At 45.6% G+C, this 6,837-nt stretch overlaps 1 non-coding gene across 1 annotated transcript; it reads right to left on the bottom strand.

Annotated features, from left to right (window-relative positions):
- Window positions 1-2,300: 2,300 nt before the first annotated feature.
- TRNAK-CUU (transfer RNA lysine (anticodon CUU)) lies at window positions 2,301-2,374 on the bottom strand. The gene has a single exon. It is a non-coding gene; the product is annotated as a tRNA-Lys (tRNA).
- Between the last annotated feature and the right edge of the window lie 4,463 nt (window positions 2,375-6,837).

Below are 6,837 nucleotides of genomic sequence, written 5' to 3'. Positions count from 1 at the left end.
CTGGCCTTAAAAACCTCCAGGCTTCCACCACCTCCCTGGGCAACGTGTTCCAGTGTCTCACCACCCTCATGGTGAAGATGGTCTGGGCCTGCCTTGCTTGGGGTTTTTAGAATTACTAATACTTGAATGTATTTACACAGTGAATTTAGTACCTGAAGTACCAGATCATTTGGGTACCCACAGCAACTGCAGATGCAATCCTCCTTCTCCCCCGATTCCAAATGCTTGTAGAAGTTATTATATAATCCTTTGTACTGAAAAAGTCAATACTGAGAACTTAATTCTACTTTTTATATTCAGATCAGTCAGTACCAGTACCATTATTGCTCTGATTTTCCTAATTAGTTCATTAAGTTGCATAATAATTGCTTTACTGCCACCCACTTTTTATGATGCTAGAACTGTGAAAATAAAATTGATTTAGGGCCTTATTCTGATCTATTATGCTTACTCACTCCCATATCCTGGTGCTTGCTGCAGGTTTGGTGTGGGGTTTTTCCCCTACACACTCCTTCCTCTCTCCAAGCCTGCATGTTTTTCCCTGGTTTCATTTAAAATGCAGCCCATATTCCAGTTTTATATAGGTGGGTTTCAGATGTGCTTTTGACAAAAATAAACAGCCAGCCAAAGCGTTGCCAATGGAAAACATCTGTCTCTCACCTTAGGAGGTCAAGATAAAAACTCAGTGTGTGAAATACAACATGGGAATTTGAATTTATTTCCTTTGTCTTAATGACATCTATCAATGCCTTGACATAAATATCTGGCATTTGATAGTAATGGGGCACCAGCCTAAAAGAGATGGCTCGTGGCTGAAATATCCAGACAACAACGTGATGTACTATGTGGAGAAGAGGAAGGCAACTATCTGTTGCTACTCTAAGTAGCAGGGTGTCTGATAGCTACACAGCAGAGCAAGTAGCATGTGAAACACATTGGCCACAACAACCCCATGCAGTGCTACAGGCTGCGGTCAGAGTGGCTGGAGCATGGCCAGGCAGAAAGGGACCTGGGGGTACTGGTGGATAGTAGGCTGAACAGGAGCCATCAGTGTGCCCAGGTGGCCAAGAAGGCCAATGGCATCCTGGCCTGCATCAGGAATAGTGTGGCCGGCAGGAGCAGGGAGGTCATTGTGCCCATGTACACTGCACTGGTTAGGCCACACCTTGAGTCCTGTGTCCAGTTCTGGACTCTTCAGATTAGGAAGGTTGTTGAAATGTGTCCAGAGAAGGGCAACAAAGCTGGGGAGGGGTTTGGAGCACAGCCCTGTGTGGTCGTTTGAGGCTGTGCCTTTAAGAACAAACACTGCTGGAACACACTGGCTAATGTTTTTGGTACTAGAACCAAAACATTCTGATATTCTAAACGAATTTCATTGGTTGATAAACAAAAATTCAGCTTTAGATTGTGAAGCGGTTGGAAAATTTTTTCCTCAGTTCAGTTCGGTTTGGGAGTTGGGGGAGTTTGGTGTTTCAGCCTGTTCTCCCTGCCTGCTTCTTCTGCGAACTGCTGGACTTGGCCTTCAGATAAGCAAACACTAATCCTGCATGGGCTTTTGAAGCTTGCTAACAACTCTTTTCCTTAGTAACTTGCCTTTCTCTCTCTCTAACCCCTTTTTGGGGAAAAAGGGAGGTAAGGGGGGGAGAGAGGGGGTTCCAAAGAGGGGATCCCTCCCTCTTGGAGGGATTTTTGTTGTGTTATTTGTCTTTGCTGTGTATTTCTGTGTATATATTGTAAATACCTGTATATATTGTGTTATATATAACCTGCTTTCCATATATGCTTGTAAATATATAGCCTTTGCTCTTCGACTGAGTTAGCTGTGGTTTCTTACTCTGTGGAGGAGGGAGAGCTAAGCCCTCTCTCAACCTACCACATTTATTGGCTGCCCAACTCGGGGCTTGCTGACAAATTAGTTTGATTTATTGCTTGCTTAAGTCGAACGAGCAAACATGAAGGTGTTTTGGCTTTTTGAGCGTCTGTTCTTCTCGGTCTTTGGTGTATTGATCTACAAGTATTGCCTGGGTATGATTATCGATAAGATAGGTAAATATATAATGCAAAAATTATATTTGTGGTTTAAGTACAAGATTCGGCTTCTGTATGATCAGTGCCTGGAATTCTTTTATGTTAAAAAGTGTATATATTGTAAATACCTGTATATATTGTGTTATATATAACCTGCTTTCCATATATGCTTGTAAATATATAGCCTTTGCTCTTCGACTGAGTTAGCTGTGGTTTCTTACTCTGTGGAGGAGGGAGAGCTAAGCCCTCTCTCAACCTACCACATTTATTGGCGCCCAACGTGGGGCTCGAACCCACGACCCTGAGATTAAGAGTCTCATGCTCTACCGACTGAGTTAGCTGTGGTTTCTTACTCTGTGGAGGAGGGAGAGCTAAGCCCTCTCTCAACCTACCACACCCTGTAAGGAGAGGCTGAGGGAGCTGGGGTTGCTTAGCCTGGAGGAGAGGAGGCTCAGGGGAGACCTTATTGCTGGCTACAACTCCCTGAAGGGAGGTTGTAGCCAGGTGGGGGTTGGTCTCTTCTCCCAGGCAAGCAGCACCAGAACAAGAGGACACACTCTCAAGCTGTGCCAGGGGAGGTTTAAGCTGGAGGTTAAGAAGAATTTCTTCATAAAAGAGAGGTTGGCCATTGGAATGTGCTGCCCAGGGAGGTGGTGGAGTCACCGTCACTGGAGGCGTTTAGGAAGAGCCTGGATGGGCTGCTTGGTGCCATGGTTTAGTTGATTAAATGGTGTTGGGTGATAGGTTGCACTCGGTGATCTCAAAGGTCTCTTCCCACCTGGTTAATTCTATTGTAAACCCAGCACATTTCTCTCTGGAAGATAAAATGATCTACCTTTAAACCCAGGTGCAATAAAAAAAAACACAGAAAACTCAGGGTTATGCCATATCTAGGGCTAAACCTTAGCAGTTGTTCTATTGCTTCCCAGCATGGAAAAGGAGAAAGGAAACAAAAATGGGGGTAAGGAAAGCAGCCAAACTAACACCAATTACAGTGTAAAGTATATAAATTATACTCAGCTCAGAAAACATGCAGCAGTCACAATAAATGGGAAGGCAGTCCTTGGGAACAAAGCAGTAAGCAAGCCTCTGAAGGGATGAGGAGAAGCAGGAGCAGAGTCAAAAGGAGCCTCCATCCTCATCAAACTCCCCCCATTTATATTGATCATGAAGTTAATGGTCTAGGATACATCTGTAGCCAACTCAGATCAGCTGTCCTGGTGGATTCGAAACAGCCTGCTGACCGTGGCTAGCCTATGGCTCTGGCCCAGCAGGAAGGTGGTCTGGCTTTGGAAACAAATTTCACACCAACCCAGATCTAATCAGCAGTGCAGGTACATGGATGACTGACAGAAGACAAATTTCTTTCCAATACACAGTAAAACCATAGCATCCTTGCTCTGGGTTAGCCACAGCCAGAACAGAACAGTACCACTGCACCAAAGGATGCAGGAAGCATGCTCAGATGCAACATACAACCAGCTGTGGACATCACTACTTTAGAGGTGAAGTGAACAGGTGAAGTAAATTGCACCTGGAATACTGTGTCCAGTTTTGGGCTCCCCAAGTCCCGAGAGAATCCAACAGAGTGCCGCAAGGATGATTTGAGGACTTGACCACCTCTCCTATGAAGAGAGACTGAGAGCCCTGGGACTGTTTAGCCTTGAGAAGACTGAGAGGGGAATCTCATCAATGTCTACCGATATCTGAGGAGTGGGTGTCAAGTGGAGGGGACCAAGCTCTTTTTGGTGGTGCACAGTAATAAGACAAGAAACAACAGGTACAAGCTTGAACACAGAAGGTTGCACTTCAACATGAGGAGAAACTTCTTTAGAGTGAGGGTGACAGAGCACTGGAGCAGGCTGCCCAGAGAGGCTGTGGAGTCTCCTTCTCTGGAGACTTTGAAAGCCAGCCTGGATGTGTTCCTGAGTGGCCTATCCCGGGTGATCCTGCTTTGGCAGGGGGGTTGGACTGGCTGATCTCTGTAGGTCCCTTCCTACCTCTAATGCACTGTGATGCTGTGGTAATGTTGGGGGCGGCAGGGGGAATTTCAACCCACCACAGACACTGTGTGTGAAATTGCTCTTCTAGCATCCCTATTGTTTTCCCAGAAGTTATCCTCCCAAAACAGAACAAGGAATGCCTCATCTCTTCATCTACTGTGTGAAGAATGCACAGCAAAAGGGGAAGAAGAAAAAAACCCAACAACAATAAAAAAGAAAAATGATCAAAACTTATCGTGGTGCTGAGGTTTAACACCAGACTTGAGAGCTCTATAATGGCTGGAGTTGATGATCTTAAAGGTCTTTTCCAAACAAAACAGTTCTAGAATTGGGATGGAAAAAAAATAAATAAAAATGGGTGGATTCAGACTGGATGTTAGGAAGAAGGTCTTCCCCATGAGGGTGGTGAGAGGCTGGCACAGGTTGCCCAGGGAGCTGGTAGAAGCCTCATCCCTGGAGGTTTTGAAGGCCAGGCTGGATGTGGCTCTGAACAACCTGCTGTAGTGTGAGGTGTCCCTGCCCATGGCATGGGGGTTGGAACTGGATGATCCTTGAGGTCCCTTCCAACCCTGACAATTCTATGATTCTATATTTGCTTATAATTTGAGGTAGTTATTTGTTGGAGGCACTTCCACCACCAAAGTTTCAAAGAGAGCTCCTGCCATCCCCACCTGTGTGAAAAACAAATGAGGTTCACCCCTTGCAGCTCCTCCCAGTGGACCAATCCAGAAGCCCAACCTCAAGCTGTAGTGGTAAAATGACTAAAACAGAAGTGAAAAAAAAGAAGTTTTCATTACTTTTTTTTGTTGCTCTTGGCCTGCCTTTTAGTTTTGGCTCTCAACTTTGCAGTTCTTGGACATGCAAGTGTACAGCCACTACGTAAACCTGGTATTGCCTCCCACAGCAGCAAGGAAGTGATCTCTGTGCATGCATTTCAAAAGTTAAAACTTTATGGGGATTGCAAACAGTTTAAAATGTTATTGAGGATGCAATATGGTGCATTATATTCACATGCCTACCAGATGGCTGACTTAAATAAACACCATCAGTTGTGCCACTAACAAATCCAAAGGAAGAGACACCAGTTGGGAGGTGGTGAAGACCTTGCAGTCCTGCCTGCCAGAAACACCTTTTTCGTCCCAGCTTCCAATACACAACCATTGCATTAATTGCTCTGGACCACCTAGCTCCAACACTTTTCTGCCAACTGACTGCTGTCCACCTTCAAAATTTGTCTCACCAACCACATGCCCATCTCAGCAGAAATTTGGTTAAAAGCACTTCTGAAGACACAGCCGACTGAAATCAGTTGTCAAAGCATCTACACAACAGCGTCTTCAACTACAGTTTGAGAACCAAAGTCCATCTCATTCCATGCAGTCCACACAAACCTGAAGCACACAGAAGCGTAGAGTTGTTTCAGGGTTGGAAAAGCCCTCTAAGATCTTTGAGCCCCACCATCAACCCAACACCACCATGGCCATTAAACCATGTCCCAAAGTGCCATGGCCACACATTTCTTGAACACCCCCTGAGATGGTGCCTCCACCACCTCCCTGGGCAGCCTGTCTTTATAGCCAGATATATACATCTTGCTGTAGTACAGAATGACAGCATCAACCAGGTTGGAAAAGACCTCAGAGATCATCAAGTCCAACCTATTACCTAATACCTAACACCACCTGACAATTAAACCATGGCTCCAAGTGCCACATCCAAGCCTTTTTTGGACACCTCCAATGATGGTGATACCACCACCTGCCCAGGCATCCCATTCCAATGGGCAATCACTCTCTCTATGAAGAATTTCTTCCTAACACCCAGCCCAAACCTCCCCTGGTGCAGCTTGAGACTGTGTCCTCTTGTTCTGGTGCTGGTTGCCTGGGAGAAGAGACTAATCCCCACCTGGCTACAACCTCTTTCAGGTAGTTGTAGAGAACAAGAAGGTCTCCCCTGAGCCTCCTCTTCTCCAGGCTAAGCAACCCCAGCTCCTTCAGCCTCTCCTCCCAGGGCTGTGCTCCAAACCCCTCCCCAGCCTCATTGCCCTTCTCTGGACACCTTCCAGCAACTCAACATCTTTCCTAATCTGAACGGCCCAGAACTGGACACAAGACTCAAGGTGTGGCCTAACCAGTGCTGAGTACAGGGGCAGAATGACCTCCCTGCTCCTGATGGCCACACTGATACAGGCCAGGATGCCATTGGCCTTCTTGGCCACCTGGGCACACTGCTGGCTCATGTTCAGCCTGCTGTCAACCAGTACCCCCGGGTCCCTTCCAGTACCCTCAGGTCCCTTCCTGCCTGGCTGCTCTCCAGCCACTCTGACCCCAGCCTGTAGTGCTGCTACTACCATTGATAGTACCACTGCCTAGAAAAGGGCTATGGAGCCAAGGCCCAGTTCTCACCATGTCATACTTCCCTTCCATCACTCCATTTTCCCTTTTGCCCTAGAATATGGCCTCCTTCAATGAGCATTTCTTCTTGCCGATGTAACTATTTTCAAGCATAGCAATGAAAAATTCATTACAAAAGTGATTGAGATGTTTGGGGTAGTTGTGTTAAAAAGAAATGATTTCCACTTTTTTTTTTTCCTCCCCCTACTTTTTTTTTTGTTTTTTTTTTTTGTTTTAGCTCTTCAAATATACACTTGAAGGGAACTGATGTGAAGTGAGTGCTATAATAAAAATGTAAATACAATTCATTACAGTTCATGGATTCCCTGATATCATCTTTATTGACTCACCATTATTGAAACCCGTAAAAATAAATATAAAATTATTTGGAGAAGGCAGCAGAGCACCTTCTT

The sequence above is a fragment of the Dryobates pubescens genome, chromosome 2, assembly GCF_014839835.1.
Source record: "Dryobates pubescens isolate bDryPub1 chromosome 2, bDryPub1.pri, whole genome shotgun sequence".
Lineage (NCBI taxonomy): Eukaryota > Metazoa > Chordata > Aves > Piciformes > Picidae > Dryobates > Dryobates pubescens.
Note: the sequence above shows the minus strand (reverse complement) of the source record. Positions and strands in the feature narration are given on the sequence as shown.